Consider the following 27,720-nt stretch of genomic DNA (forward strand, 5'->3'; position numbering starts at 1 on the left):
TCTATAGCATTGAGATAATTTCTCTTTAGCACCTACACCACAGGGTTTTAATTTGAATTTATCTTCCTTTCATCCATGATTGCAGCCTCTGTCTCACAGCTTTCTGTTACAGTGGGCTTCAGGGCAAAACAATCTTCTTTCACGAGCTGTTGGAAACTCTCAGTAAGTTGGATTTTGAATAAACAAAATTCATTAGTTCTTGTGTGCTGAGGTGGCCTTCCTTTCTGTCTCTTCAGAAATTATATTTGTGTCTGTTGGTGCACTCCAAACCAATGTGCTCCTGTTTCACTGTTCTTTGTGTGTAAAATTCTTGTTTCCCTCGAATGTTTCTTCAAACTACCATTCAGATTATTTCCTCCAAATGTAACTAATTGATGGTTGCTTTGGTTCCACAGAAAGACTCCACAGTTTCTTCAAGAGCTGGTTTGAACCTTCAGGCCTCTGCAGTGCCAACTGCAGATTTCTATGGTCTCTCCAGTTTTAATTTCAAGTTTTAATTTTCTCTGAGTTTACTCAGTATTCAGTTGTTTCAGTCAAAATTCTATCCAGGGTATGTTTGATGGTTTTTGCTCAATGATATTGACATGCAGTTGCAAGTCAAGCTGCAAACTACTAAACACAGATGGAAGCAAAAAGGTTAACATTGCATCAGTTTTGCTAAACTTGTTAATTGCAATTGCTATTGATCAGACAAGGATTTTGCAAAGAAACAAAGATACACAAAAGTAAATACATGCAAGGATCACTTATTAAAATAGAGCCCCAATATCAGGAATTTTCTGTAGTACCACCAATGTGCAGGTACCATCATTCTTTGAAATTCATGCCCATGTGACATTAAAACAGGCAGTTACACAAAAACAAGCTGAGCTTCACAGACCTTACACAATATGCTGGGAAAATCTTGCATGGCGGAATTACAGCCCAGTGCTACCAGTGTTTGAATGAGAGCTCCCACCAATTTTTGTCTTTGCAGAAAGCTGAGGGATGAGACAGGCTATTAGTTTGTTTTCATATTCAGACGGAAGAGCTCTTTTATAACTGCAGCTTGAGAAAGTTGGCAGTCTCTTAAAGGAACATGATGAAGGCACCCACGCAAATTACTCTTGGGCAAAAGAAAGAGAGGAAGTTCAGTGAAAGACCAAATTGGCTGTATCGTGAGTTCTTCAATGAAATGAAGAATCTGAAAAATGACCTGAGGAATAGGGTCACATAAAAGATGGAAAATTGGTCAAAGGATAAATAGAAAATTAGAAGCATATGCATATAGAGGTCATATCAAACATAACAACGTGCAGAATTATAGACAGCTAGTTTTTATTTCTCTGATTCATTGTCTGAGAAGACAAATATTAACCATGTTATTTCTATTCATATAGATCATCCTTTTAAAATATGGCACATTTTTCTTGAAAGTGGAATTAGAAGTATGAAATAATTCTCTGTCAGTATATTTCAAAGAAAGCAAAAATGTGAGTCTAACAACCTGAAAGGGAAAATTATTTGAGGAGCGGGGTTTTTAGGTATTTTCTGGTTAGTATGTGTTTCACAAATATTTTTCTTGTAAGAAAAATTAATTATTATTAAACCAGTGGAGACCTCTAAACATGGAGACCTCTAAATTATTCTAAACTACTTACTATAGACTAGTATATTGAATAATCACTTTAGACAATCCTTAGGAAATGTAAAATCTATGAGGAGAATTTATGGGAGGAAATTACAATTCTGTCAAAATCTCCTGTAGATGTTAGAACCATAGAGGTTTCCTGTTAGGGAAAAAAAAAAAAAAAAAAAAAAAAAAAAGTTACGTTTTAAAAAGCAAATACAGAAGAGATGAGAGGAACCAGTGAAAAAATCTGTATGTCTTTGTATGTTTTTTAAATATCTGTAATGAAGCACTTTCTAGTACTTTGAGAGATATTGCAGTCTAGTCTATTAACAGGAAAATTAACTAATTACCAGGATGTTTATTTCTAAGATATATTTTAAATAGATGACTCCAGAGAATGAATTCCTGTATTTGTTGCACAAACAGTAAGAGCAGTTCTATATAATTAAAAGTGTGTATTTTCTATTGCACTCGCAAAGCCAGACTTAACAAGTTGACATACACATGTAAATTCTTTCCTATGCCTATGGATCAGATACACAGAAATGTAATCTATCTAAGTATTTGGTGCAATAATTTAAGATAAACAGTTTCAGTTTTAATTGTCTGCAGGAGGTGCCTGAAAAATGTAGAAGGTGGCAGGTTTTTTCAAGAACAGTGGGGAAAACTGTCTTCAACATCACTTGGAAAGATTGAACCTCTATTACAAGATGTCATTGAGGACAGCTTAGAGAAATATTTTTTATAAATTATTTTGGTACACTGGATTATACTCTAGAACTGAAGAGTGGTTTAAAAGAACCTCAGAATACCAGCTGTCCTCTGTGCCTAATTGTGTAAAAATTGAAAACTTCATTACACAGATTTTCTTTTTGCTTTAAGAAGCAAGATTAAAACTGAGCATTCTCAAAAAGCTTGGTAGATGCTAATTTCCTCCACAAGGTGACTTGTCCTATGCCTTAGACCATCCATTTCAAAACATTTCATACATCAATAACTTCAATACCTTCAATTAATTATCCTCTGCTAATGAAGTCGTGTGTGTAGTCAACTGCTATGCATTACTTTATAAAGGGTACTGAGAACAGAATGTATTGCAGCCTTTCAAAGCCGCTGTTAGACTATGAACATAAAGCTGTGGTTTGTAACAAAGGAGCAAACCTATCACAAAACCACCTTTGTGTCTTTTCCTTCAATTAATGATCTGTGAATATCAGCAAATTAATAACAGAGTTTTGCTACGAAGCCAGTTTAATTCTTCTCAACTAAAGTGCAGCAGATAAGCTTTTTACAAGGGATCATTTAGCTTTTTAAGAAAGCTTCTCATCTCAAAATAATAAAAGATGCTGTAGAGCTGGAAAAAACAACATAATCTACTATTAACAGATATTGAAGTGTGGAATTTGATATGGCAAAATATATTTGAAAATGAGGGTGTTTCCCTACGTAATTTGTTTTCCTCTGCCATTTTGACCTACACAGGATGAAAATCTCATGTCTATGTAACAGGCTTACTGAAATGGAGGTCAGGGGCCATTAGACTGTTAGCTGTACCATCCTGAGGGGAGTAGCTATTAAAAGAGCTTTAATAAATAAGAGTTGTTCTCAAGACAAGAATCATTACTTAAAAAAATAAATAAATAAAAATAAAAATAATCTTATTTTGTAACAATAAACTGAAATTCTGGAAACTTGAAGGTTATGTATAATGATAAAACAACTTTTACTGTCTGTTGAGCACCTAAATCCTGTCCAAGTCATGTGAGTTGTTCATATATACTGCCACTTACTGTGTCTGAGCACCTGGGAATTATTCTTCTAGGTCTTCATGCCAATTCATGGAGTTCCTGTGAGCTGGATTCTAATCTAGGGCATCAGCTCCTGTAGCTCATCTACATCCCAGTGAGGAGTGTGGTTGTCTGCTCTTTGTCATCCTCATGTGTCAGTGCTTACCTTCTGCACTAAATATTCTCCCAGCACACAGCTGTGCACACCCAAACATATTTAGGAGGGGTTTTTTTGCAGAGCCAGATTCTTCTAAAAAGAGAACAGCGGGATAACATAGTGGTCATAAATTGCAAGGGAAATTTAGGTTAAAATAAGGAAAAAGTATTTAAGCAATAGTGATTAAACTCTGGATTAGTTTAGCTGGTGGGGCCATTGAAATCTCCATCTTTGAAATCCTTAAAGGCACCACTCCCTATTGGATTATGAGAAATAGAAACTTGTCCTCTGATGTTCTTTTCTTAAGGTCAGAAGTTTGATTTCAGACTTTATTTGTTAGAGAAGAAGTATCTCAAATGGATTCTTAAATTAAGCTGAGCATGTTTGGCTTTAGGGAAGTGTAGAAATAATGTGATTTGAAGAAATTGCTTTTTCTGCCTTTACAGTTTATTTTCTATGCACTACATTTTCTTTAATTTTGTGATGGTAGCTCGTCACCCTTTGCTAGGAATACTCTGTGAGAAACAGCATGAACAGGCAAAATTAGCATTGTTTTTCTATTTGTTTCTAACTGAGGATCATTCATGAGTAATCTTACAAGGGTTTGTATTTTTAATGATTTTGCCCAGAGTTTTTTTAAGTCTTTATGGAGGCTTTTTAAAAATATGTGGTTCTAATGAAAAGGCCATTTATTGTTATGCGGAAAGAACAAGGCATGTATATTCAATAAAAATTCTTATTTTTAGTTAAAGAAAACAAAAATAAATGAATAAAATAAATAAAAACCAGCTGCTGTCCTAGCAGATAGGCAGTCTTACTGGGATATTAAAGCTCAAGTACCAAGAAAACAAACAAAAGTTCTGCTTGTCAGAGTTCCTTGAGTGTATATTATACTGTTCATTTGCATATGCTTTATTTTTAATTTTACCTTGCATGGAAGCTTTTCTGATTAGTGTGCTGTGTCTCACACATGACGTGAGCAAATTATGTGACATTTCTGTTTTTCTAGTCTCCAGAATTTCTCTCTTCAGGTGGTATCATTGTAAAGTTCCCCATGTTGATCCCTTCTTTTCAGTCTGTGGTTTGTAAGAAATTGTCACAAACATTTCCATTGCTAGTTTTCCACTGCATGGCTGTCTTTTCTCTCTTTACCAAATTTAGTTCTTTGTGTTAATACACAGATTAAAAAGCTCAAAATCAAAGTAGGGATACCCCACTGCTAAAACACACTTCTGGTTTTGAAAGACTATAATGGAACAGCATAAGTTAAAAACATGACTTATTCCTTGTAACTATTTGTTTCTTGTTAACAAACTATCACATGTAGAACTGGATTGCATCCTAGAAAGAAAAGATGTTTTCTTTTGCACTTCTGGCCATGACTCACAGTGCAAAGGAAAAACCACAAACCTGAAATACAACAGAGAAAGGAGAGCTAAGTAAAGATTAATTATTAGTAAGTATGTCATTATTAAACTGATAGCCTAGAATGTTTTTAATGTACTAATGGTCTTTGAGTGATTTCTTCCCACGAAAAGATATGATTCTGATTAAAAGGTGAATCAGTGCTCCCAGATAATTCTGAGAAGCAATTAAATTATCTTAAGTAAGAGTTACTTGAGGAAGAGAATATGGCAAAACTTAGCAGCTTTCTGATTAATCTAAAGAATACTAAATAAGTAGTGAAATACAGCTCATCTAAAAGAGTGATTATTCAATTATTTAGTAAGACAGCATGTAGTGGGTTGACTGTGTCTGGTGCCCATGGGGTCACAGCCCCATTTGGGCATCTCCCTGCTCCACTGTGGGCTCCTCCAGGGGCTGCAGGTGGATCTCTGCTCCCCCATGGACCTCCAGGGGCTGCAGGTGGATCTCTGCTCCTCCATGGACCTCCAGGGGCTGCAGGGGCACAGCTGCCTCACCATGGGCTGCACCTCAGGCTCCAGGGGAATCTCTGCTCTGGCAGCTGGAGCAGCTTCTGCCCCTCCTCCTTCGGTGACCTTGTGCCTGCAGAGCTGTTCCAGTCACAGACTCTCAATCATCTCTTTAGGTTGTGGTTGGCAGTAATTTTTCCACCTTTTTAAATTCATTATCCCAGAAGTGCTGCCACTGTCACTGATGGATTTGGCCTTGGCCAGCTGTGGGTCCATCTAGGATCTGTTTTGCATTGTCTCTGTTGGACGTGGGGATATGTCCTGTCAACTGCTAACAGAAGCCACCAATGTGACCTCCACCACCAAACCGTTGCCGTGCAAAACCATACAGAAGTATGATTCTTAATGATCATATAGCATGATTTTGAATAGCAATATATTTTTGGAAGGGAATGTTTATTTGTATTTCATAATGGCATTAATATACTTACTGGGGAAAAAAAAATCTTAAGGAAGAGTTTTCTTCTAATATAGATGCATCTCATAATTGAGTAGCCAGTGGTTCTACTGCAGTGATGTTTATGATTAAACACCACTCAGAGGCACTACCATTGGTATAATGATATGCCGTGCACATTAGGCCAAGTTCATATCTGAATGGAGTAAAAAGGAGTATCATCATCATTGTATGCCTTCCTCCTACATATTACATACTTTATTGATTTAACATACGTGTCCTCATCTACTGCAATTTCCGACTGATTTAGGGAGCAAACAATTCAACGGAGTTCTGGTATTTTTCATTTGAAGATGAAAAAATATAAGAATACAAGGCAGTACATAAAATGCTCTTTTACAGCTAATGCTTATAAGGCAGTCATATAAGTTAGAAATACATATTGTTTGTGTTTAATGTCTTTTTAAAAGTTCTATCTGCCCTAAAAATATGGATGAGACCACTTCTTAGAATATATTAAGAGATGAATCAGTCTGAGATATAAATAACTAGGAGACAAGTCCTTTGAAAGCCTGTTTTCGTAACCACCTCTTTTTCTATTTGTCTTTTCAGACAATGTGAGATTCTGTGGGACACACTGTGTTAATTAGATGTAGGGTTTTGTGGAAATGTATTCTGGTTTAGAAATGCAAATAAGCTTTCTGTAACAGTACAAATATCCAGTAAGAAATTACTTGTTATGTGATAGTGTAACTTCACACACAGCTCAAAGAAAGGGAAACATTTAAACTCTGAGAAGGTTGGCTGTTTTCTCATTTAACTACCAGTACAAAGAGACCATGTTGTTGGATAAATACTACTTTGTGTTCATGGCATAACTGTTTATCAGTTACATCTCGGTTGTTACCTCAGTATCTATCTATCTATCTATCTATCTATCTATCTATCTATCTATCTATCCATCTATCAATCACACATCAACCAAGATGTTGTGATACAAAAATTGTTTTGGTTATAATTTAAGCAAAAAATTTCAGTTGGAATGAATGTTATGGTTCTTTCATTAATATTCTTGCAAGGAGAAAACCTATTTCTAGAAAATAAATAGAGTTCGTGGTTTTTCTCCTTCTCTGTGTGATTAAAATTGGTCAGTGAGAACTTTTGGCACAGAACTGTAAGAAATAATAAATTTAAATACAAGTAGAGGATGCAATCTGCATTTTTTTCTACTCTGTTTCAATTTTGTTTTGATAATAACCATAATTAAACTATGTGCCAGCTGCAAGAGAATGAGACACTCAGTGAAGACATCCATTAAAGCTATGGGTTTGTTACAAATACACAATTAAAAGAAACAGAAGCATTTAATGAATTTCTTTTGGAGATAGTCAAGTATTCAAGCATGGCTTAATAAAGTAGAAAGTTGTCACGTCATACAGAGATCCCAGCCTAGAATAAAGAGTTATCTGTATTGACATATAAACTCAACTGAACATGCCAGCCTTGTACAGAAGCGTTTATGGACATTTATAGGGCAAAGGATACAAGCTTGAATTAGCAGACATTACATTTAGTATACAGTCTGTACTAGAAAAATGTATCAAAGTATTTTGTGTATGTATTGGACATCGTAAGACAAGGATGATTCCTGAAGAGCAGCTCTCAGGGATGACAGCTACTTTCCTTTTAGTTATGTAAATTCTGGAGATGTGCTTATTATTTCATTTTATTTCAAAACAAAACAAAACATATAGAAATAACTTCTGTATAACTAAAAGACTTGGTTAATTCATTTGTTCATTAATTCATTCAGGCCTTATAAAATGATAAGTTTTCTTCAGCACTGTTAGAGATAGTTGGATCTTTGAATTGTCCCTCAGTTACTAGGAGCCCCATTTTCTCTATTATACTAACACCGATAATGAGTTGCACTGGTTGCAGGCTTGAGAAAATGTGGTAGTAGATGGAATATTTTTCATTAGTTGATGGACAACTTTTACATAAGATGTGTGTTCACTCCGCAGAAGTCCTGCATGCCGAAGTCGCATGGCAGGCTCACCCAGAACGTGCCAGGTCCTTCAGGATCAAGCTTTCTCCCTTCCTTTGCTCCTGTCAGCCTCCACATTGCCACCGTCAGTCACTCACTGTGATCCTAAGGCCTATCATGGTTGTCTGGCTCCTGGTGCCATGCCTTCTTGCCAGTGTGGTCACATGGAGGACACACTGACTGAGATCCCTCTGGGAGCATCTGCTGCGTGCTAGTGCAAAAATCACCAGCCAGTCTGAGGGTAAAAGGACTGGGGATTTCTGAAGCAAATGGAAGTCTTGCACATCGCAAGAAAAGGAGTGCAAGGAATAGAGTACCCTAAGTGGAGGCTGCTGTGGAAGGCTGGAGAAGGGTTACAGTGTCACACAGCCCTGGCTGCTACAGTGGTTGTGTTTTCCTATGAGAGGCACAAAATATGTGAAGAGGACTTATGAATGTAATGACTGGAAGTGTGGTACTGTTAAGAACAGAACTTGAAAATAAACCAGCATCAGTGCATTGTGGCTATGACCAAAACTCCATGAAGAAGGAAGGAATGTATTTTTGATAACATGAAATACAGTGCAGAGCGTCCTGGACTTCCTGGCCTAGGAACACTTCTGGGTAAACAAGAACCTTTATTAGGCCTTTTTTGGATAGCTCTGGCCACAGCTGAGGCAAAAAGATGATCACCATTGTACTAAGGACACCCTGGTCCTCTGGGTCCTTGCTGTACTTCTTGGGTGAGCTTTCTATGTGTTGAGAAGGCTGGGACTTCAGAGGCAGACTGTTCATATGAGAGGAACTGAGCAGCCATGGCACCTGTCATGTTTTCTCAGGACATCTATATAACAGATGTCCTGAAAGTATATTTTGCTTTTAGAGAAAGACACATCAGATGATTTTGGCAGCTGCTTCTTCAGAGGAGGTCATTGTTGAATTGTTGAGAAAGCAGACAGCAGCATAAAAAATATTGTTCTCTCTGTAGTTCCATAGCTTCTTATTTTGTTTCTTAGAGTATTTCTACATTTAAAAACAAAGGGTTGCCCTGTTTCCCTGTTTGATTTCCTCTGTTTGATTTCCTCTGTTTGATTTCCTCTGTTTGATTTCCTCTGCTGTGCTGCCTTTCTTTTTTTTTCTTTTTTTTTTCTTTTTTTCTTCTTTTTTTTTTTTCTTTTTTTTTTTTTTCTCCTTGAATTGCTGGAAGGGTGAGGAATGGCAGGGGCAAACTGCCACAACCCCTCAACATTGACTCTTGCATGAAGGCTAGGGGGTTTTGATAGATAAGGGCTGTGAGAGAGATAAAAACAGACTGCAGTCTTCTCCCTGTGCTCCTCTGAAGTAAATGCCCCTCACTACTTAAATGCCCTCACTACTTGGCATATTCCTTTTCACATTTTTCCACCTGTAAAGCCCTTTTCTGAAACCTTATTGATTCCTTTGACTGATTCATCCAACTTTTATCTTCTTTCCTGCTTTTCTTCCAATCCTATATGCTTCCTGTGCTGCCTTAATGTCAGAACTGTGATGGAGTTCCCATGCAGAATAACTTCAGGTTATTAGTTATAGTGATACAAATGTCATTATATTGAAAATAAAGTTAGGCCTTAATTTGCTAAATCATGCTCTCCTTAAATTACCTGTTGGTGTTAAGGACTGGTTTTCTAGAATTTAATAGGTTATTTTAAACTTCCAAGCCTACAAACTCAGTGGATCAGTCTCTAGAAACTAAATTATTATGCTTCTAGATCAGTCACAGAGGAATCTTTCTCTGTTGATGATAGGGTGGCTTAAAATCCTGACCTAAACCAGATTTCTGAAGTTGATACACCAGTTCTATGAGATGGGATGAGTCAAGCTGATAATATCCTCAGAGACTGGCCAAGATCTGTTCCAGAAGTAGTTGTGCTTTTTTATACCCTACTGAAAGTCTGCTTCAATTTTTCCTGATCCAGTGGTTAGTACCCTTTTCATTTTCTGCCTGTTTTTATATGTGTTCTCTTTCTACCTGTTGTTTTTGCTCCAGCATTGTTCATTAACCTAAGCTGCTATTGCACTTTTCCAGTGCTTACTCTCTTTTGTGTTTATAGACATACATTACCTGTATAGGGACAAGTAAGTGCCTGTTCCATTTTCTGCCTCAACCTTTACTTTGCCACACTAACCCAGCCAAATTCTGTCAGTCACCTTTTAATAGGTAGGCTTTAGAGCCTTTACATCATCTAGGTGACCATTCTTTTCTTCTGTCCTAATCTGAAAGACTTCCGTGAATGTAGGTGACCTGTTTTCTGTGCATATGATATTTTACTACTACTTTAAAATATTCTCCTAGGATTAGAGTTGCCTTTTCTTGGCAGTTTTCTACCAGAGGCTGAGTGTGCTTGTATTGACTTGGTTGACTGACTTAAATATTGCTGGTAGTGTAGCCACAGGGACATAGTGTTCATTAAAATCTGGAAAAGCTAACTCAAAATCATGGGGGAATATTTAAGAGCTATCTCACATGCTGCTAAAGTTACCAGGGCTGCATTATGTCAGCTGGCTATGAACTGGATAGTACAGTTATAAATGTCTTAAAGTTACAATTTTTACAGATCCCAGTGATAGTTCTTCACCATTACCCCTAATTCTTCACTAATAATCCATTAGTGATTTACTTTTTGTTCTCTTTTCACCATCATCCAGGCTCTAGGGATATAAAGCCTATTTTGATTACAGGCAAAACTGTACATGCAGACCTTAACAATATATACTTCTCTTAGAGAAATTAAGATATTGGTGGTGTGAACCATCTTCTTGGTTAACTTTCATTTTGAAAGTTTCCTCCCTAGGCAAATCTTAGCTTTTTCATTCCCTCTTCCTTATGTTTAGCAGAGTCAAGCAGGTGCAGAAATAAGACAACTGGGCACAGCCTGCTACATGACTGGTTAAATATGTATTAGGTTCTACCCTGTGTTCCTTTTCTTATTTTTAAAGGGATAGCATCTGTTCAAGTACCTATTCCCTATTTATGAGGACTAATTTTATCCCTTTCAATGCAGAGAGTCACTGGTAGAATTTGTTCAGAGCTGGGTGAATGCAATGGGCATGTGAGACATTTTAGGGATACCATCAGCTGAGTCTTTTCTGCCAGCCATACATTCTGTTCCTAGCATTTATTTGATCTCAGAGTGAGTCTGTTCAGAAATTTCCAAATAAGAAGAATAAAAAGGGAATTGTCTTCCAGTACTAGCTAAGCTTCCTATACTGTCTGACCATGGAGTCAAACAGACAACACATCACACATGATAGGAGCAATGTAAGCGGAGGTGCAGTCTGACACTGATCTTCTCAGCAGCAGCTGGTGCTTAGCACAGCCAAACCACACTCAAGGAGCATACCTGAAGTTTTGTAATTTCCATGTGGGTAGATCACAAGGCACATACTCCTTACCTGAAAATATTTTTCAAGAAACACAAATGTTTGACAAGGCACTGTTCCTGTGATTACTGATTGTTTCAAATAGTCTTCAGAACATCCATTTGGCCACAGGATGTGAGCAATGCTGATCTTGATTGGAATGACTTGACTCTAGTAACACCTTAGCATCCACACCTCTGAAATCTCCTTTCACTATGAAATAGACTTCTTGCTCAGTCTTCTTCTTTAAAAGAACCTTCACTATACATACATACATTACATTTTATATTCAGTTCATTGGCTTGAATACAGAGAAGATAAAAATATGATTCAGTGAAAGCATTTGTAAGAATATGTAAAAATGTTTCTAGTTGAGATAGATGACTACTGAATAGTTATGTTAGTAAAATTCACAGCCTTATTGCACAATGTGAAACTCTTGTCAAATCACAGGAAATAGCTCTCAACTCAAAAAAAAAAACCAAAAAAAAAAAAAAAAAACCAAACCAAACCAAACCAACAAACAAAAAAACCCACCACCTTTTCCCTTCTGTTTAATCAACATTTTGATGTAAAGCCAACATCTTTCACTCTGTTGTAAAACATGTTTTTCTCTGATATTCTAAAATATAAAATATGGACTACTGGTACACAAAACAATATTATGGATGCAGTTTATGTTGAAAGGGTATTAGGTTTCCCTCGGGGGAAAAAAAAATCATGGGCAATAAGCATTCAAAAGGAATCACAACAACCTGTAGAGTATGTAGCTGATGCTCCCAATTATTCTTTTTCTGCTGCTGCATTCCTATGCTCCAGAGTATACCTCTCACCTTTACAGCCATCATACTACAAACATTGCTTGCACTGAAGAGAATCAGTGTTTTGCCTGAAGCAAGGAACATAAGTGTTGCAAAACTGACTCCTCCTCTAATGGGGTGAGCATGTACAAGTACACAGAGTTGTATTTCTCCCAGAGCTGCCAGCCTGAATATTTTGCAGGCAGAGCTCTAAAGCTTACAGGGTTTTTCTTTGTTTATCTTTCTCTTGGGTCATTCCCCTTCTTTTTTTCTGGATTTTTTCCATTTTTACATACATGAGAAACACTTTGAAACGCTGGATTTTCAAGTCCTTTTTCGGGAAGCATTCATGAGCTGGCATGGGTCAACATACATTTCATTACCAGGCAAAAGTAAGTACTGCAGTTAAATCTGTTCCTACTGTATCTTTACCTGACTGTAAAGGGATTGGTGTATGAAGGACAGAGTAGACTACGGTTCTGTTAGCAGAAATTGAAAACTTGCAGAGATAGGTAAATTCAGTTTAGCTTAATATGATATGGTAAATATATTGCAGCTCTGACTATATTGCACATTCTGACAAAGAGAAAAAGGATTTTTACTTGTAAGTCAGTGATATCTCTTTTAAAATACTGAAATAAGCTGTGGACACAGAGATGCCACTCCTTGTATGATTTTTTTAAGTGACAGTTGGACTGAATTTATTGTTTTAAAGCATTTTTAATCCACTTGGTAGTACTAATCTCATTATGTTAGTGATTTATATCCTTTATGTTCACTAAGTATACCTTATTTTTGTTACTGGTTAATGAAAACATCCTCATGGAACTCCTATAACTGCCATCATATATTCCACCTCTAGCTATTATTTTATTCTTCCTGTTTTACACTCTCTTTTGTCTGCACATAGGTTCACTAGTTATCAGGTTCTGTTTTGTGTTATTGTCTTCAGAATGTGGTGGTATTGGCATAGACTGGCAGTGAAAGGCTGAAGGGAAATGGATCTCAGAGAGAAAGGAGAGAAAGGCTGGTAAATGAGCTGGCAAGTAGTAAAGAAAACGATGTGCTTTGATCCAAAAAGCATCTTTTTAGCCAATTTTCCCTGCATTTTATTGAAACGCTGTACCATTAACGTCTGTAATATTTTCACTATTCCAACAGTCACCTAGGAGTTCATTAGTACCCTGGGAATGAATACAGTTTCCCTTGCTGTGAGTTCCCTCTAGAGAGCGCAGCAGCCTGCGAGACAGTTGTGTGGATTCTGTGTCTGTGTTACCAGCGTAAGATTTCTGCTGCAGAAATGCTCTGCTGCAGCTATCAGTCTTTTCTTCTTTTGAGAACTGGTTTGCTTGTTGAGCTGCACTAGACACTATCCCAAGGCAGGCAGATAAATTGCCCAAGCAGTGAGCAAGTTTAGCAACAAGTAATGCTTGAACGCCTGTGTAGGGAAAGCAGCCATTTACCACGTGCACATTTCACAGCTCCAAGCATCCACAGCAAATCTGCAGCGTGAATGCTTGTCAGTCTCCTGTGATAAAGTGCAGCCTAGTTAAACTCTTGCACAAGGCCAAATGTAAATACCTACCATGGCTTGGAGCACACAATCCGTGGAGGGAAACAAAATCTGGAAAAATGCAGTTAGCATAAAGCCAGCAGGAGCAAAAAAAAAAAGGTAATACTAGTAGTAGTGTAGTTGTAGTTGTTGTTGTTGTTGAAATCGATATGGAAATCTGCCAGACTAATTTTTTATGTCAAGGTGTGATGCTTTGAAAAGGCATGTATCCCAGTGGACTGAGCTGAGTAGGATAGTTCAGTCTCAGAATTTTCATCTTTATTTTAATAAGGACGTTAAAGTTTTTCAGCTATTTACATTGTATTATCATTTTTTGTTGCTCAGCAAAATATACCTCTTTAATGTGTCAAGTGTTCATGGCTCCATCTGCAATTGCCACCCATAGCAAGTAAAGTTCAGCTATCAGAAAGAGGGGACAAATAGGGCTTTTGAAAATTCTGGCCTTCATTTAGAGATTATGGAAGTTTGACTTCCACACAAGCAAATGGAAGCAAATGGAGTTCAGCCACTTAATTCACCTGTATCACTATTTAAGCTGGAACCTCTACCCTCCAAGGTCGTTTTCCTCTCCAGAATCAAACACAGGTTAATTACAGTCTCAAAGAATTCTAGAAATGTTTTTGTTCTTACTACTGCTTCTTGTTTGAAACTAATATTCTGTTATTTACAGAGATTCAAATTTACCAACTCTATGTTTTCTATATATTTATGTACCCTCATGTACACATCAATACACTTTTTGTTCTTCGTTTAGGATTTTTTACAGTTTTGTCACAAACTCTTGCTATGTAATACCCCTCTTTCAAAGTTGTATTCCTCCCAGAAAAAAACCTTAATTTTCTGTGCCTTCAGCACCACTTTTGTTTCCCATTTATTTCTTCAGTACAGCTGCCTTTCAGAGAGGTTGTAGGGTTGCTTCACAAGGAAAGATCAAAGAGCAGCTCAGCCTACACTGTAAGTTTTTGGTTGTACTCATAAATTGGATTAATCTAATGCTCTAACAACTTCACTTACAAAGAGTTTCCCACTGAACTTTTTCTGACAGTTCTCCTGCAGTTTTGTGGGGGATACCTTGTTTGGTCTCCATTCTTGTTCATCTGTGATCACTATCATATTTCTCCTTAGCCTAGCTCTGAATTAAAAATCTCCTGTCACATGAGTCTGTACTTAGGCTGCATGGGCAGTTTAGCCTAACTTATTTGATCATCCTTGGTTGATCTTAATCCTTTTAAAGAGCCAGCCCATGTTATTTTAATTTTGCAGCTGTAGCTATCATGCAATCCTCACTCTCACCCTAAGTTATCACTGTGGATCATTTTAATTAAACATTATTAAGTCAAGGGTACAGGGTTTTTTACAAGCTAAATAATGAGAGAAGGAATGTGTCTAACTGTTGGCCTTCCTATCTTTTATATTGCCTGGTCTCTCTGAAGAGACTTTGCTCTGAGACCTTGCTTTTAACTATCACAGATAGAGACAGGTTGGTAATGATTCTGTTTAACATGAACTTTAACCCTTCTAAAAACTTACTTGTTAAAAAACTTTCATATCCAGCAGCCTATATTTACAACTACTTTTTAGCCCTAAAACGTTAAAACTTCCAGTAGAGCCACTGGTAATTCCCCTGCTTGCAGCCAAATGCAGCTGTGGCTCTGCCTGACCCTTCCTTTACTGCATGTACCCCATACCTAGCAGCAGCATATGACCAAGCAGGCAGAGTTGTTCTCGTTTCCAGCTACACTCTAAATTAGTGAATTAAAAATGAGAAAGAATGAATGTTCAAAAGAAATGTTAAAATATCTCTGCTGTTAAGGATTGCATTTAGGTTAAGTCCTATTGCCATTGTGTAGAGTTTAGAATTATGATTATGATCACTCTAGATTTACAGATAATGGTCTCTGAAAAGATCTCATTCAGCATATTTGTTACATCTGATATCATTCATTTCCCTTGTCTTAAGAAATTTTCTAATCTCCTGAATTTCCAACCCATTACAACCTGAGGTAACCCAAGGTTTTGGCAGGGCAATTCTCTTTCCAAATTCATTGTTCCCTCAGGGCAAAGTCATTCCATATTAACAGTGGTTTTAAATTGTCACATTTCCACTTCTGGTGAACATGTGACACATAACATTCCCTGTGAGCAAGTATGTACTGGTTCATAAAAACAGTCAATAAACTTGGCACCGATAATTTCTGAAAACTTTCAGACCTCTGACTGGAGTAAGAACAATCAGGAGCAATCATGATATAAAAATGGAGGGTTTAGAATTCACAACAGATCATCTGTTTAATGAATAGCACATTTTGGATGCTGCTGTATGGTGTGGCCCTTCTTTCTTGGACGAAAGAAGAGATGGTATTTGGAAAAGCAAAGATGACTTGTTGCCAAATCTACATCTGCTCTCAGCCTGATCCAAAAATTGGATTGCTGCTCTTGCTGTTTCTTCACCCCTAAACATTATCTGGTAAATCATGAGAGTTCAAGAAAGCCAATCCAAAAAGAGTAGGCTTTTCTTTCAAAAGAATCCTTTTACTTAATCATGATGCAAAGAGAAAATAAAGAACAATACCTTATGAAAGGTGGGAGGGTCATGATTTTGTGAATGCAGAATAAAAACAGAAAAAAATAGAAGGTATGTGCTTTAAGTTAAGAATAAAGTCTTTAAAACATTAATATAGAAATTATTTATTTAGATGGCAGTGTTAACTAAACTACCTTGTTTAACTGAACTACTAAGTAACCAGGTTCAGTGGTAACGTCTAGGCATCTGAAATTAGAATCTTCATGTGGCCCCTTTGTTTTAATTAATTTTTTTTTTTTTTTTTTTTTTTTTTTTTTTTTTTTTGTCTAGATAAGGTAATTTGTATGATTGTACTATTTTGTCCTAATATAAGGAAGACAAAAAATAGTTTTCTCTCTATTTGTCACTCAAGGTATGTCTTCTAATCTTCTCTTCAGGAAAAGCCGTACCTCACCTGTCTTGTATCATCTCTGTATCATAATCATAATATATCTGCCTAGCCTAAGTAATTCCAAATTACCCCAAACGCCCAGTAATTTTTACTGTTGTATATTAAAATAGTATTCATATGTAAGTTCACTCCATAATTATTATTATATTATACTGTTTCCTAGTTATTTTACATCTAGCAACTCTCTTCATTCCTTGTTTGAGTGGTAGCCGTGTAGATTTCTATTGTGATTTACACAAATGAGGAGAGGATGAGATAAGGCTACAACCATAGGAGATGTCAATTAAAGAACAATTGTGACGCCAGATGGTGCAGGCTCTGTTCCTCTGACTCCTGCTGGAAGACCTGACCCTCAAAATTCTCATGACCACTGTTACCAGAAGCCCTTCCCCTCTGCTCCAGCCATACAACCCACTTTGCCTAGAAATGTATCAGATCCATGAGGCCTTGGAAGTCCTCCCTTTGTCCACAGAAGTCACCATTTTGTCATGGTTGTGGCCCATACCCCATGTGATCTCTGAAACCCCTGTACTTGCTGAAAACCTTGCCTTTTTCTTTGCCACAAAACTCTGTCAAAGGCCCTCACAGATACACACACACCTGTGTGCATTTTTGTGTTTTTACAAAGATACAGGTGAAAGTATATGAAGTATGTAAATGTATGTTCATACATAGTTATGATGTATAGAACATACTTCTTTATACTATAATAGAAGGATTTTATTTATAAAGTGTGTGTATGAAAATGTTTAGTAAGAGATAATGAAATTAGGTGAAAATTTAATGTTAGTAGAAAGAAAGCAAAATAAAAGGAAAGTACAGATAAATAGTGTGGGAGTATGTCAGAGGGAGTGGGGGTACATAAAAAGATCTGAATGTGCATTGGGCATAGGGGTGAGCCTGTGGAGCTGTCCAGGAGGCTGCCACCCAGCCCCAGGTCATCCAAACAACAGACCAGAGCTGTGAATCTGACCAAAAGGCCCTCTTCTTCTACCTTCAAACCAACCAGGTCACCTTGGGGTTGTCCTGCAGCTTCCTCCTATTCTGGAAAATACAGTTAATATTGCTTACTAAAGTTGAAGGCCAGAAGGAAAAAAAACTTCATGGGAAAATGTTTGTAGGAACACCTACATCCCCAAATGTTTTCCTAAAAAGACCATGTGCATTCAAGAGAAGACGGTTGGGCTGGGATTATGAGAACAAAAGTTTGTGTTAGGGGAGGTGAGGCAACTCTTGTCTACATCTCAGTGTTCTAACACACACTTGTAATACCATGACAGGGATTATGCTCCAAGTATTCCTTATCCTTATGCTGAAGTGGAGTTCATAGCATTTTCTGAAAAGACAATCCTGGCTGAATACACAAAAGACACAATTTTTCTGTTAATTATTTCTATTCCTGCTTAGAACCACAGGATTGCAAAAAAGTAAAATAGCCAAAGAACCCAGCTTAGAAAGAAAGGAAATGGTGGCAATAGGAGACAGGTCACTATCACCCCAGTGATCAATTAATAAATAAAGTTCATTGAATATGACTTAAATGTTGCCTAATGTTTATTTTTCTGTGTGTATGCAGTAGCAGCATGTTGATAGACTGCAGCATCTGTTAAAAGACATTTTCAGTGCTCCTGGAAAACTGGAAAGCTTTGGGAGTTCAAGGCCCTTTTCTGAAACAAGCAATACTGTTATCTGAGCATAAAACAGGTGGTCTCATGTCATGGAAATCGACACTCACTATGTACATACGCCTGTGAAAAAGTCCTTTAGAAGTAACTGGTATTTGTGGGCTGTTCTAAGCACAATAATAACAGCATTAAGCTCATTTTAATGGTGGTGAACGTATTACCGAAGTGTGCCTGGACTGTGTGTCTGAAAGGCAGAATGGGTTCTCAAGTAGCTGAAGCTTTTAAAATAATTTTTCCTGCCTCAGTAATTACAGACGAAGGAGAGAATGGATGTTCTTAAATTAGCCTTCACACAAGCTGTTAAATTAAAATAATTTTCATGTCTTTGTTACTAGTAATGAGGTTGATGCCTCTGTCACAGATTGCTTAAAAAGAGTGCTCGAAACCAAGACATGAGGATATTTTAGAGCACCCGGTTACCATTTGCTACATTGGTGTGTTATTGGAGTTTGTAATAAAGGACTATAACCACAGCTTCTTCATCACTGCCAGAGTCAGTGTGTGTGTGAAACATCAAAGCTGTACAAGGAATTGGAAAACCATGTCTGGTAACTGGTGCAAAATTAGAGAAAATATACCTCCACTCAGAAAGGAAGACCGTGAGGATGTTTAGGACAAAAGAAAGATTTGACAGTGGTTATGAACAGATGTTCACAGGTATTAGTTGAAACCATGAGAAAGGCTCAGATGTACTGCTTAATAGACTACAGCCACCAAGGTATCAAGGGAAATTCTAGTCCAGTGAGCTTTAAAAAGTGAACACTACTCAGGGCAAAGTTAAAAAGTTTCTAGCAGTAAAAAGATGAGGGAAGAAACAGGTATTTGTAAAGGGTTGTTGCTTGCCCTAGAAATTTAACATCTGGATAAAAGCCTTTCCAGTCCATGATGTTTAGCAGTTGAAGCCAGAGTGGGACAAAAAGAAGGACGGTAAACCACAGTTTTCACATCATGCTCCCCAACAAAGCTTGCGTCAAAATATCCCCACAAAACACCAGTCTGAACTCTACCAAACAGCTATTCAAAGCCCCTGGAAGCCGTCAGACCAGTGGGAGATGATGTTAGCAAAAATACAATACACAGACAGATGGAATAATATTAATAGTGCTGCTGGGTAAGACATGGCATTTTCTTTGCAGCAAGTCCATTATTCATTCATATGCATATTGCTGGAATGTATAAACGCTTAGTAGCCCCAGCAAGAGAGCTTTAACTCTCTTGTTGACCAGCCATGGATCAGGTCTTAAGTCCTGCAATTAGGAAACCGAAGCTTAAAATGGATAAAAATTCTTGTATTTTTCATACAGCCGGGAAGCTAGCATGGTTTTTGGAAACTTCTGGGGTTGCCAGTGACAGTTTCCCTTTCCACTGACATGCCTGGAAGGTTTTCATCTCCATCTACCTCTACAAAAAACATTGTTGAGTACCAGCTGCTTTGAGATTTATTAGTCCCATTCTTGTGGTGAGATCTGCTCTAGAAAATGGTAATAGCAGGGAGCTCGTTGCATCAACACAGTACAAACTGCATTTTGTGCCAATAAACCAATATTGATTTCATAGAGAAGGCACTGAAATAAATAAAAGTGAAAGCAAGCATGTCTTATTTCACAGTGGAAAGAAGGTTGTGTATTTTAACGGTTGACCTGGGAGGTTCTGATGTTTTAACAAAGCCACCATATAGTAAATAAGTAGTAAAGGGAGTAACAAAATAATTAAAAAGGACCCCTCCCTGTACAAGAATTATTAAACATCCCAAGTGGACTAGGAGCAGTGTTTCACAGCCTCTTTTCAAAATGTATATAGTTTTTCTCAAGGAGTTTGGGAATTATTAATCCACATATTGAAAGCGTGGCTAAGAACATGGCCAGAGATGTGATCAGATAGGTCTCCCAAGCAGTTCCGGCCAAGCTGAAGTCTGGCAAAGCAGGAGGTCTCTAAGGTTGTTGAGAGACATGTCACTGCCCTGAAGGGCTGTCCTTTCTCAAACCCTTAAAAGGAAAAGGATGGGTAGTACTCTGTATTGCAGACACCAGAAGTAGAAGAATAGTAAACTCTATTGAACACTAGGAAAAAACCAAGAAATACAGAGGAAGATGATGCTTTCTGCCACTTGAAAAGGAGATATATTTTAACAAGGCTGCTTTTTGTTCATGGCTGCTCCAAATAACATACTAAACCCATCCTGGATTTGCCTGAAGTTGCCCCAATGCAAGCAGGCATCCCAAAGGGCTTGTTCCTTGAGATGCCATTACTGTCACCTGTAACGCAATTTGCCCCCTAGACTAGAGTGGGAAAAATTGTGTAAGTCTGAACAGCTGTGCTGGATCTTCGCTGCAATATGTTGAAGAGTAAGCATGATGAATTATGTGTTGAGCACTTTCAGCCGTGGATGATAGGTTAGGAGATGTCCTGAATTTGTAAATACAGCCTGCTGTGTAAGGTGTAGGTGACCTCTGAGCTACTTTCAGGAGTTCATCTTTAGTCCTAACAGGAGCCATGTTTACTGTTGCACCATGTTCAGGAGAGGCCTTTGGCTAAGTGTAATCCCCTGCCCTTGTCATTGTCACACTGGGTAATTTGGGTTTGTTTCAGAAATTTCATCACATCTATCATTTAACCAATGGATTTTCTCTTTTGGAGAAAACCTATTGCAAACTCTTCTAAGTGGCCCTCCACATGTTCCTATAAAGTTGATTTTTTTTTTTTTCCCCTGGTTTTCCATTTTAGTAGGCAACATTGTCTGTATCTTGCAGAACAGCATAGAACCTAAAGACTGACCGAGTAACACTGTGTAGTAATTTGGTTGGGGTTTCATCAGTCATATTAATGGGTGGTTGTGTATCTGTTTTTCATTCTCACTTTTTTTCCTATTCATATTTAAACTTTATTATTGATACCTCTTATCTAAACTTTTGCAAGTATAAATTAATTTATAAAGTCCATGCATTTATAAATATTTATGCACATATTTCTGTATGTATTTTAGAAATGTTTACATGTCATCATAAGGGGCTGGACTTGCAGTAGAAGAAGGTGGGCTCAGCACCTGCCATGCCCTACCTTATGTTATACTGTCTTGACCCTAGAATCCAAAAACAGCCAATGGAAAAGGGAGGCGAAAGGTTTTCTTTAGACAACAGAAGATATGGTCAGCAGTTTGTGTAGCCTATTAGTAATTAGTGTCTTCTGTGCAGATTTTTAACAGGTCTTTTTTTAGCTGTACCCTCCCTGTGTTGATCACTTGATTATAAACTCCTGTAAGACACTGAAGTAAAACCATTATGTGTAGCATGGAGATAAGTACCAGCAACACGGGTTCCCACTGAAATGAAATATTCTCAACAGTGCTCTGGTTTCCCTCTAAAGAAGGTGACAAGATTCAAGGACAGAAGAGCAGTAGTGGTGCCATATATTTGCACTACAGTCAGGCTTTCAAAACAATCTTATGAAATTTTCAAAAATTAGCTAGAAATGCATAGTCTATAAGAAGCTACTGTGCAGGATGGCAAGTCCTTGGAAAATTATTTATAACTGGTTATCAGTGGGTCACTGTCTGAGCAAAGGGGCAGAAAGCTCCTTGGTGTGGCAACTAACCTACATGTCATCAGTGACATGGATAGCATTATACCATTGCACTAGATAATGGTGAAAGGAGAGAAACTTTAGCTTATTGGAGAAGAAGAAGAGAAAAACATAATTTCTACATTATAATTGCTTTATGATTTCTAATAAATAAAAGCTTGCTTAGCAGAAAGAAGCCTAAGGTGCTGTTCTGAAACACAGATACATAAATGCACAAATACAGGACTGAGGTAACAAGGGTTCAGGAAGATAATTGGCATTGTGAGGGACTGGATTTCTAGTGATTAATGACTCAAACCATGCAGGTGCTGTAAGAGACTGGTCTGTTGGTGCTAACAGCTCAAACAATTGGCTGAGTGCCTTGCTAGTGATGCAGAGTGCAGAAGGGTGTGCATGCTTGGGGCTACAGGCTGTGTCTCCAGATAATGCAAGAGGTTGATAAAAGACGAATCTTGAGAGGAGGCATAAGTCCTTCTTATCATGCCAATGTCCTCTCTTACATAATGACTCAGCTGTAAAAACTCCCCTCCAAAGTACCAGGACAGTCACATGTAGGATGAAAGTATTCATCTTGGCTCATTGGCTATAATGGACCATGAGTGATTCTACTAACAATGGTAAGAGACAGCATTTTAGAAGATGTCAAAGACTCATGAAATGTCCCGTGATCCAGTGGGATGTACAGGGGGCATTTCCAAATAGTCTCATGATAATATAAAACCCATAGACCTGGTGGTTTTTGGGTTCTTTCCCTCCAACACTTGATGGATATAGTCTGCTACCATCACCTCCATAAGACTGCAACCACTGAGAAAACCAAAAGAAGAGGACCAATAAGACATTGTTGGAATATATGGAGTGGTCATATATTTTTTTTTTTCTGTAACTTTCTTTCTCCCCCTCCTCGTTTTTCCCTCCAACTCTCTCTCCCTCACATTTACTGTTTAATAAAAACTGTACTGTTGACTTCAGAATATAGTCTCATTTGCATCTTAATTTGAGCAGAGGGACTTCTCCAATCATTTTAATAATCAGATCTAAACAGGTATAAATGAGGGATTTAACACTACAAAAGAAGAACAGGAACCAACAACATCATCCTGCTGTGCAAAAAGTAAATTCCATGCTGGTATTTACAAATGGAAGTGTGGTTTGAGTTGAGTTGAGTTGTGCAAAGTGTTTCTCTTATTCCCTTTAATATTTTCAAGGCCTCAGCTAAAGTACTTTGTATTTCAGAGGCACAGTGCTTCAAAAAGATAGATGGGGAGTCTGCAGCAGAGTAAGATTTAGAGATCTGGAGAATGTGGCATATGAGAAAAATAATCAAGACTGCTGCTTCTAAATAAGAGATGATATATTTAGAGTGCTCAAAGAAGTGTCTGAGCTCGGCAGAGGAGCAGGAGCAGTCCCTTGTTCTGTCGTTCTCAGCCTGCAAAAGAAGTAATTGGATTAAGTTGTAGCTGGAAAGATGTAGAATAGATATTAAGAACATTTTATTAATATAAATACTGTATAAGTAGTCTACATTACCTAAGGAGGTTTCAAAATTCCACAAATTGGATAGATCAAGCAAATCTAAGGAATTATATTGGCATTGTTGATCCCTCCTTGGCGCTCTTGGGGTCTAAATGACCTCCTGAAACCTCTTCTAGTCTGAATTACTGAGAAGCTTTTATGCATGAAATTGTTAGGTTTCACACTCTTTGAAAAGGGAAATATATCTTTGATGTTTGTACTGTACCCAGTGAAGCAATTAGATCTAGAGACTCTGGTCATCATAGAAACTGTACAGTAATAATTATAGCTAATTAGCATGTTGTGTGGAAACGTAACTGTAAAACTGCGCTATCAGTGGGTTGACCTTGGCTGGCTGCCAGGTGCTCACCTAAGCCACACTGTCAGTGTGGTTCCTCAGCTGGGCAGGGGAGAGAAAATAACAGCAGGCTCATGGGTCAAGATAAGAACAAGGAGAGAATCATTCATCAACTACCATCACAGGCAGTTCAGGTAAATTAATTTTTTACTTAATAACATGAGAGTAGAGAAATTAGAATAATAATGAGAAAACAAATTTAAAAGAAAAAATTTCCCTATTCCATTCTTCTTCTTAGGCTCAGCTCTACTTTATTTCTCTGCCTTCCCCTGAGCAATACAGGGGAACAAGGGGTGGAAGTTGTGGTCAGCTCCTTCTTCCTTATGCTCTTTTCCTGCTTCAGCAAGGTGTCCCTCCCATGGGAGACAGTCCTCCATGTACTTCTCCAATGTCCCATGGGTTGCAGGTCTTCACAAACTGCTCCAGTCCGGGTCCTCCACAGAGTGCAGTCACTCAGGAGCAAGCTGCTCCACTGTGGGCCCCTTGTGGAGTCACAAGTCCTGCCAGCAAACCCGTTCCAGTATGGGCTGCTCTGTCCATGGGCCATAGGTCCTGCCAGAAGCCTGCTCCAGCACGGGCTTCCCATGGGGTCACAGCCTCCTTTGGGTATCTCCCTGCTCCACTGTGGGCTCCTCCAGGGGCTTCAGGGACAGCTGCCTCACCATTCACCTCCTTCACTGATCTCAGTTCCCGCAGAGCTGTTGCTCTCATGCATTCTCATTCCTCTCTCTAGCTGGAGGTGCTGTGCTTTTTGTTCCCTCTCTATAAATACATTTTCCCAGAGGTGCTACTGCCATCACTGATCCTGGCATTGATCCTGACACTCATCTGGGTCCATACTGGATCCATCTGGTGTTGGTTGTGTTGGACATGGGGAAAGCTCCTGGCAGCTGCTCACAGAGCACCTCGTGTAGCCACTCTGCTGCCAAACATTTGCCACACAAACCCAATATAGCCATATTTTAGAAATACCTGGGATCATTCAAATTACCTTGGCTGGTCTGAACTTTGTTGGAAACTTGTGGCAGTGACTGGTATAGGTAAAAATCTTTTTTGTGTGTGTTAGCACATTATTTGTACTGGGAATCAACCATGATAATCTGTAATTTATGATTTAAATATGTTATTGGCCCTGTAGTCGCAAACAAAATTGAAGTCTAGAATGGTTGTTATCCATATCATATTTATGGGGCCTTTGATGCGCCTTTGGGCCTTGGGCCTTTCCTTTCAGAGTGCTGAGGAGGTACTCTGCTCAGCTGATTAGTAAGGTGTATCCCATTGAACTCGGGAGTCTTGTGATAGCCAATCTCTTATGAAATGTTTTCATTAAAATGAATTTTTTAGGGACTCTTTAAGACTCTAACTAGTAAGAATGTATTAACAGTATAACATTTATGTGCTGCTACTTGTAGCCATAGTCCAGAAGAAACTACAACAAGGCTTTATGCTGAAAAACTTTAAGACAAAAACTTAGCAAACCAGAGCAGTTTAGAGCAGACAGCAGATGGAAGTGGGAAACTATTTACAGTGCACAGTGATGTTGCACAACAGTTTTTGGAAGAAAATGTGGAAAAGAGTCTTTCATTAACTAAAACTCTAAGGGAAATAGGCATTACACAATGCTAAAAACCAGCATATATTAGCCCCTGTGGAGAGTTATATTAATTCAGTAATACTGATTTAAAATGCTAAAGCTAATTGATTCAGAACTAGCTGGTTTATATGTGAATGGTACTGATATTGACAGGTAGACAAGCCAGAAATATTTTGTGTTTCAGACACAAGAAATCTGAATATTATTTCACTGCAACACTGTAACCCAGGGGTGAAGCTGATGAGGTAAAGAGGTGCTTTTAAAGCAAACGGTGTTTTATGATGCTCAGGTCTTTTGAAAGCATCACCTGACGCTGTAAAAAGCATGAAAGGGATAGAGCAGATATTGAATAAGTGTGTTTAATATGTTGTTTGATAAAAAAATTCTGAACTCAGTTACAAGTTATTTTTATTTTTAAAAAAAAGCATAGTAGCCTATTTAAATGGTTTTATAATTCTCCTAAGATTGAACTCTTTTCTTCTTAAAACAAACTTCATGTTTCTTTGTCTTATCCTTGTGGTTCTTAATATCATTTTAAACCATAAATTTTACCCAAAGTAGTTGAGAGACTCGGACATCCATTCTCATGGATTTTTAGAGATTCAGTGTAAGGTCTTTGCTTTCTTTCAAATTTAATCTGTATCTTTAATAATCTATGTTTCAGTTGATTTTTCTTATCCACTAGAATAAAGGTACTATTATATAATTTTTTTCCAATTTGAAAGAAATCTGAATAGCTACTCTGGAATCATTTCACTTCACATCACCAAGCAATTTACAGGTGTTAATATCTAACAGTAATGAAAATTAAATAGTTTGATTTATTCTGTCAGTAGTTTCACTCTTAATAAATAATACGGTGTTAACAATAGCAAGGATCCTGGCTGTACTATGTTCAGCATTTTGCTCTCTAGTTCATTTCATGTGCAATAACTCTTCAAGAAGGAATAGTTTGAATAGGCTAAATTGAGATACAGAAGTTGAGACTTGTCCACCACTCAGTATTAATGGCATTGGATAAGGTTTGAGAGATGATCAGAGGGTCCCTGGACTTTTAATATAATCATGCTTATTCTTGCTGGAGGCCATGAGGCAGGTCCTGTAAAGAGAGGTAAACAAAGAGTGGACATAATTAGCTGCGTCTGACTTCATTTCTGTAGTGCATTCTCTGACAGGCAAGCAGTAGTGTAAGGAAGAATATTTATTTAATTTATGAAGGACCAGTTGTTTTGCTGCTGTATTGGAGAAAATTAATTGTAATGGACTCTTTGCATCTCAAGAAGAGCTGGGTTCCTATGTAAGGTTGTTAGGAGTGAGATGAGATAGAGATGGAGCCCAGAGATGCATTAAAATCATAGCATATTATGAAAGTAGGACAGGCATTTTTGTGAACATTTGGGAGGAACATGGAAGGAAACACAAGAAAGATATTTTTTCAAAATCACATTCATGTGGGTTTGAGAAATTGCTGTAAAGGAAAGCAGTCCAGAAAGCCTGGGACATAGAAACTGACATGGCTCAGAGATTTTTATGCCTGATAAAAACTGGGTAGCCTAAGTCTGAAGGATGGAAGCAACAAGGCACCTCCAGAAGGGTTTTTGGAAGATTGCTAACATATAGTGAGACATGGTTTCATTTTTCTTTTCGTGAAATGAAGGGACAGTACAAAAGTATTTTGTCAGGGCAATACAGAGCTGTTGAAGGCAAAACTTTGATGAAGCAACTTACCTAGTTTGTTTTCAAAAAAGCAGGGTCAGGATATTCCAGAGGACCTCCCATTCAAGTGTTCATATATGATATAGAAGATTAACTAAGACATCATCAGAACAAGATAGATTTTCTTATAAAAAGGTGGAGAGAACTATTTCAGCAAAGCCAGGTTCTATAGCTGAGCAAAAGTCAGGTTCTTGATCTGAATCAAGAAACAGGTCTTGAGCCTATATTTTCAATGATCTGCTATAAGCTGTTTGAATATTTGGGAAATGTTCTTTCCTAAATGAAACAAACTTGTAAACTTGTAATATAACTTGTAATGATCTTTGTTTTCCTTCTTCAAAGCTGAACCTATAAAAGCAGTGAAAGCTCTTCTTCAAGCTGCAGCCCTGCCAAAGGATTTAACTTCTCTACATCTGTTAACAGCTGTTCCTCCCACGTCAGAACCCAGGTTTGAGTTCCATTCCACAGTATCCCAAAATACAACTCTGAGTGGTCCAGTGCCAAAGTCTTGAAGCATGGTCCTTTACAGTATACAGACTGACAGATCAGCGTACACCAAAATACACCATTCACTGTAACAGAATCACAGAATGAATTAGGTTAGAAAAGACCT

The 27,720-nt window shown here is 37.8% G+C and overlaps 1 protein-coding gene across 3 annotated transcripts in view; it reads left to right on the forward strand.

The window, feature by feature from the left end:
* Positions 1 to 27,720, forward strand: part of PRLR (prolactin receptor) — a 151,841-nt gene that overhangs the window by 57,088 nt on the left and 67,033 nt on the right. The window contains exon 1 of one of the 3 annotated variants that reach the window (XM_040090966.2): positions 12,407 to 12,504. The exons of the other annotated variants lie outside the window; for them this stretch is intronic. The gene's annotated coding sequence lies outside the window, so the exon portion shown is untranslated. Of the gene's footprint in view, positions 1 to 12,406; positions 12,505 to 27,720 lie in introns of those variants that run through there. 3 annotated transcript variants of the gene reach the window in all.

The sequence above is a fragment of the Hirundo rustica genome, chromosome Z (genome assembly GCF_015227805.2).
Source record: "Hirundo rustica isolate bHirRus1 chromosome Z, bHirRus1.pri.v3, whole genome shotgun sequence".
In the NCBI taxonomy this organism is placed as follows: domain Eukaryota; kingdom Metazoa; phylum Chordata; class Aves; order Passeriformes; family Hirundinidae; genus Hirundo; species Hirundo rustica.